A 6,577-nucleotide genomic window follows, 5' to 3' on the forward strand; every position below is an offset into this window, starting at 1 on the left:
CGCTTGGCATTGAACTTTGAGCTTTTTAATTTTACAGGTATTATTTATGCTCTAACAGCAACATTTCACACTAACTAAAGTTTGAAAGATAGAATTGCGAAGAACGGGACCTTTAATGACAGAATATTCGTTTTTGGGCGAACTAAACCTTTAAATATAACCTATTTGTATGCAATATAGCAAGCAGGTTCCGGACCTCTGATCCTTCAATGACAATTTTAATGTCTTTTGGTGGATGAAGAGGATCCTCTTTCCCAGTGATAAAGATCACCATGGTTGTTTGCTCCAGTTCTTCAATCTCATTTTCCTGCATAAAAAAGAAAGAGAAAATAAGTACATTATAGTTTCAGAACTCTCCCATTTTCAGCTCTTACACACTCTAAACTGAACTTGAATAGGCGCGTGACGAGTGAGAGCAAAGCGAGGCCGATAAGTAATTGGATGATCAGTGCCAACTGCACGTCACACTGGTCTCAGAGCTTTCACAGAGGAGTGAAGGGAGAATAAAAGGAGGAGCGACGACAGTGAAGGAAGAGAGAGGACCAGGCATGGATTTTACATAGCATATAGGTGTTAAGTCATTTGCAAATGGATTCCTTTGGACACACTTATTTTGACAGTGTTCCAGGAAAGACAAGGAAAAAAAAGATTGTTTTGGTACGTCTGGACATGGTCTAAGTATTCACAGCTCAAAATTCAGCATCAAAGATTTCTCATAAATAGTGTTAAAATCTCATCTTGTGAGCTGAGTTTCTCATCACACCCCTATTTATTAAAAGTGGCTAGGAAAACCTAGACTATGACCATGTTAGTCTGTAGGTGTTATTTGTATGAGCAAGTGAGAGAGATGCCCTTACCTGGTATTCTTTGAAAAGGTGCGCAAAAGGTTCGCCGAGGTAGATCAGAGATTTGAGGATGCATTCTCTTCTGATGGTGATGTCTGCAGTCTGAGTAAGAACAATAACTATGAATTAAAATTAAACAATTACAAAAAAAAAAAAAAAAACACTATTCAGCCATGGATCCCACTGATTATCAAATTCATAGATACCTCATCTAAAACCTGCAATGTCCTGGTGGACTCCTCCCTTGCTCCTGATGACCTCCAACAGTTTGGTGGAGTGCTTGTCCAACTGCACCAAGAACTTGTAATCCAACTTGTCACCAAAGGAACTGTTGTAATTCGCATGAACTTAAATTGATCTTAAAAGTAGAGCATACAGAAATAAGTTTAGAAGATGGTGAACACAAAACAGAATCCCCAGCACAACCGTACTAAATTACAACAACAACAACTCATTAGTGAATCAACAGTTAGGTCTAAAAATGTGGAATGCCAGGGTATGGCAAATGCCATACGTAAACGAGTAGTCGTGTGCCCAGTCTATTCTCTGCTATATGCCGACCTAAAACATTCACTTTCATAAAATCATCATCAAAGCAGTCCATATGTAACATCAGTTAGTTAATTCGAATCTCGAAGCATCGAAAATACATTTTGGTCCAAGTATCACAAAAACTATGACTTTCAATCTACGACGTGTTCCTCAAAAAAAGATTAAAATGGTTCATGAATCAGTGAATTAATCAATGATTCAGATCGCCAATGTCACGTGATTTCAGCAGTTCGGATCGCGTGTCGAACTCCCAAACTGCTGAAATCACGTGACATTGGCGATCCGAATCATTGATCAATTCACTGATTCACGAACCGTTTTAATCTTTTTTTAGGAACACGAAAGAGAAGACAATGCTGAATAAAGTCTTTTTGATATTTTTGGACCAAAATGTATTTTCGATGCTTCAAGAGAATCTAATCAACCAACTGATGTCACACATGGACTACTTTGATTATGTTTTTATTAGCTTTCTGGAAATGGACAGTAAAGTGGGCATTGACTGCATATGCTCTGGGACTAAAATATAAAATATCTTAAACTGTGTGTGAAGATGGAGGTCTTAAAAGTAAGGAACGACATTAGGGTGAGGAGTTAATGACATTAATTTCATTTTTGGGTGAACTAACCCTTTAAGAGCTGGAATAGAGTGTGGCCCCTTTAAGAGCTGCGAGTTTCACTATTGAACTGCCGGTATTTTGTGTGTGTGTGGAACTGTGCCGCGATTCACGCAAACTGTGAGAAACACAGACTCGGGAGCACTCTTTTTCAGAAAAGTAACCTGCTTATTCGTTTTAGCCGATTGTAATGTATTTAGTTCAATACTGTAAGCAGTGATGGTGTTAATGATTTACCTCAGATATATGAGCAAGCGCTTCAGCGCGCTCGGACTGCAGAGAATGTGCTCAGCGAAAAAACACACTTTTCTTTTGAACTGGAGTCTAATAAAAGTTAAGCAGAAAATATTGTAGCTTATATAGGCTATAACTGCACTTGTTTCGAGAAATGTTATTGTTAACTCTTTCCCTTGACACGGTCAATGCCCCCACAAAATGAATTTAGATAGTTTGCATGCATTTAGGTTATTACTCACCCGCCCAATGAGGGGCTAAAATAACCGAACGTTATAGTTTGAATGAAGATTACGAACATTTCGAATGCTATCTTAAAAGTTAATTTACACGCTATCAAGCGTTAGCGCTGAAATTACGGCCAGACTCAAGTCCCGTCAGATATACTTGAGGTAAAAACGTTAACGGTAGACAAAGTTTCCCTTACCTTATCAATGTTCCTCGTAGTTCTGTCTGTCTCGGAGCCTGGCTGGATGGGTCTGACGTCCGTTGAAATGTAGCGTTACCGTCACGGCCACCGCTCAAGTTCGTGCTGTGTTCTTCTTCTCAGACAGTTCTCAGACTTTTTTTTTTTTTTGAACCACAGAGAGCGGGATCTGCAAGTCAACAATGCGCATGTGCAAATCCTGCTTAATCTAAAAAAAATGCTCTGATCAAATTAATAAATTCAGTTTAATGTCCCGCTGCCCATTTAGATTCTATCAATGTAAAAAAATGGATTGAACCATAAATCTAAGCTAAAATGTTTACTTGACATGAAAAAATTAAAAAAATTAAGCTATTTCAATGAGAAAATACACATTAAACGAACAACACTAAAGTTATACTTTTTTCAGTGTTCTGCTGCCCTCCGTAATAGACAAAGAACTGGTCTGAGGTCCTGAAACCTGGACATAACCGCATCCTATCTACGTAAACACGAAGGGCACGTACTGGACAGAGCAGTGCCAGGGCTGAATCTGCCTCCTCCGAGGGTAGCGCTTGCAGGTTCACCAGCTGATCCCTGAAAGAAGTAATGGGTACCTCCAGGTCAGGGTCTTAAACTACTTAAGTGCTTAAGCTCTACTAAATGCAATGGCTTGAACGGCACCCTCTGCAGAGCAGATAGAACTACTGCAAGGTACCAAGAGAACATCTAAAGAGGGCGAGCTGGATTAAGCCTCCTTGCCCCTCTCAGGAACCTGATGACCAGGTTATGCTGTCAAACCTCTTAGAATCCAGAAGGTTGTGATACGTAGAGATAGCATGCATCTTAAACCTTAAGGGTGGAAGGAGAAAGCCTTTGTTCAAACCCTTCCTGGAGGAAGGAGACCACTGACCCGATCAGGAATCTTCTGGGATTCTCTCGGCTAGAAGAACACCAGGTGACAAAGAGGTTCCACTTCAAAGCATATGTGTGTCCAGAATCCTGTCCAGAACCCACACATGCAGGTTCCAACGGTCAGGACGCAGGTGCCAAAGGATGCCCCGTTTCTGAGAAAGGATCAATCAGGGAGGGGCTGTTGCGAGGAGCACTAGTTAAGAGAACCAGGTTGGGTTGGGCCAATATTGCGCAATCAGAAGGACCTGCTCCTCATCCTCCCTGATCTGGCACAGAACACAGAAACGCATACTTGCAGAGTCTCTATTCCCTGGGACATGGGCGTAGTCATGAGAGCTCATCAGCTGCACGATTCAGCTCTCCCAGTATGTGAATGGCACGAAGCGATCTTAAATGCTTCTGACTCGGGAGGGAAGACCACCACTACTGTTGCCGTGTTGTCTGAGTGAACATACGAACACGGTGCATAGACAGATGTACAGCCAGCAACTCAAGGCAATTGACATACCATAGGTGCTGGGGTTCTGTCCAGGAGCCTGCAGCAGCATGCCAATTGCACATGGCACCCCAGCCTGTGGTGGAGGCATCTGTTGACACAACAACATGCCTGGAACCTCTCTTTTCTAAGGGCACTCCGGCCTGTAGAAAAGAGAGGTTTGACCACAGGGTAAACGTTTGGCAGTAGACCGGAGTTAATGGCACCCAGAGCATACACTGTTGCCATGCCCATCTCGGGACTCGATCGCAAACCAGTGCTGAACCAGTCTCGCGTGAAGTAAACTGAGCGGCGTGACCGCTGCTGCAGATGCCAAATGCCCCAGAAGCCTCTGAAACAGTTTCACTGGAACTGCATTCTTGCCCTCAAATTGACAATTCTGCAGTGACGGCACACTCACTTGTAAGTTGTGTGTACATGGCAACAGAGTCAATTTCCATACTGAGAAAAGAGATCCTCTGCTCGATTGCACACTTCGCCAGTATAGACGTGCCAGACGCGAAAGCTTGAAAGGCGTAACCTCAACTGGATCGGGGCTAAGTTCGGCTGGCATCCTAGAAATCTTTGGCAATGCATTCACAATCAACGATTTGCGAAAACGAATCTTTGAAAAACATTAACAAAGAATGAAGCATACTGAATATCCTGTTACATTTGTGTGACTGAGTTCATTTTTTTCATTTTCAATGTGTTTTTCTTCTTTTGTAATGGCATATTTTTGATAGTTTCTGAAAAAGTTTTGCTCAGTTTTATAAAGTTTCGTTCAGTTTTATTGAGACAAATAATTCCATACTTTGGGTTCCTCTTCCTCAGGAACCAGAGGATTAACTGCAGTGTCATTTTTCTCAGCAGGCTGAAAATATCCAAACATAAAATATTATTCCCAATTTTCAAAAAATATCAAAACAAAAAAATAGATGAAAGATCCACTCGCCTTATTTTCAATATTTGTTTTCATGTTGACTGTGAAAGAATATCTAGCCTACTGATCAATGTCACAAATACACAAACACCCTGTAGTTCTGGACTGATGCAACATTTCTTCTATCTACCCTACACTGTGGTAATAAAAACAATATCAGGTACAAAATCATAAAATATGCCTTCCAGTAGAGCATAACCTTAGCCTCATACCCGGTATGTTTTTTTTTTATCTGCCAGAAGAGGGCGCTGCAGGACATTTAACATTTCATCTTTCTTGTTTCTCCAAGAAGTGCTCAATGCAGTGCATCTGGAGCTCAAGGGTAGAGCTTAACCTTGAACCTAAACCACACAGAGAAAGTGGCTTAAGTTACACGCATGTAACAAGTAGAGCATGATAAAGGTCACAGAGACAAAGCTTTCTGAAAAGCCCAAGATTTAAAATGATCAAATAAAACTCACCAGCAAATGGTTCAACTACAGCTGCTGGTGTCATTTTAGCAGCTGATCGCGTGGTTGGAGCTGTAACAGATGGTTCAACTGTAAAATAAATTATAATAATGCTCTGCTTTGGGACAAGTAAGTATTTTTATTTTAAAAAATATATATTTTATTCAGCAAGAATGCATGATTTTTTTAAAAAGTGAAATACTATTAAAAAAAAAAAAAAAAAAAAAAATGTTTTTAATTCCAAGAATCCAGAATGTTTTGAGCACATCAGCATATTGATCAAATTATCAAATCAAACTATTTCTAAAGGATCATTCAGAATTTAAGCAATTTTTTTAATAGCCATTACTCCAGTTTTTAGTTTGTAGCATGACAATGGCTGTGTCCAATGGAGAACACTTTTCAAGGTATTAAAAAATTTCCGAATCCAATGTTACCTTCACTTCCTGCCTCCCGAGATACCTTCATCTAATCAATTTTAGTAGGCAGCATAGATGTATCCTTTGCTGCCTTTGATATCCCACAATCCTGTGTATTCCATTCGGTGACAGTTGAGCCAGAAAAAGAAAGATAGCATCTGAAAGTTTCATTTGATGGTCAGTTTGTGTGTAAACTGTGAACCGAATTGTATTAGATCGGAAGGTGGGCTGTTTAATCTCTAATGAGGACGTTTTCCTCTAACAAAGCACTCCTTAACAGCAAAATTAAGATTTACTGCATTTGTGATGTCACTGGCGGCTTTGTCTGTAAACTGTTCAGCGGTAAATCCAATAATATGTCAGTGAGTACAGCTTCCACAAATCTTCACAGGGAAGAAAGCAAGAATGACGCAGCAGCGAATTATATATCAGGGAGGCGGGACTTCCTGATCGCTGTGGTGATTGGTCTGTCAGTCTGACAAATGTAGTGTAATTGGTGCTACACGCCTGGAGGCGTTCCCTTAGTGAGATACCGAACGGATGTTAGAAAGAGATGTTAGCTCTGGATGTTAGCCAGAGCTTCCTACTCGCATTTATGACTGTGGTGGCGTTTATGTGCAATCAACTCAGCAAACGCACCATACATACCCTTCATTATAGTCTGAGACTTTTCTAAATGTTATTCCCATAATTCACCTTGCCTCTGCCTGGCGTAGCAGTGC

General features: G+C 40.7%; 1 long non-coding RNA gene across 2 annotated transcripts; it reads right to left on the minus strand.

Moving 5' to 3' along the window:
* Nucleotides 1–38: 38 nt before the first annotated feature.
* LOC137056248 (uncharacterized) lies at nt 39–2,702 on the minus strand. Of its 2 annotated transcripts, XR_010900258.1 has the most exons (4): nt 2,676–2,702; nt 1,052–1,203; nt 858–947; nt 39–307 (listed from the first exon to the last, which is right to left on the minus strand). It is a non-coding gene; the product is annotated as an uncharacterized lncRNA (long non-coding RNA). The 2 variants fall into 2 exon arrangements; XR_010900257.1 differs by lacking the exon at nt 2,676–2,702 and having other exon boundaries at nt 1,052–1,501.
* Between the last annotated feature and the right edge of the window lie 3,875 nt (nt 2,703–6,577).

Source organism: Pseudorasbora parva, chromosome 21 (genome assembly GCF_024679245.1).
Source record: "Pseudorasbora parva isolate DD20220531a chromosome 21, ASM2467924v1, whole genome shotgun sequence".
Taxonomy (NCBI): Eukaryota; Metazoa; Chordata; class Actinopteri; order Cypriniformes; family Gobionidae; genus Pseudorasbora; species Pseudorasbora parva.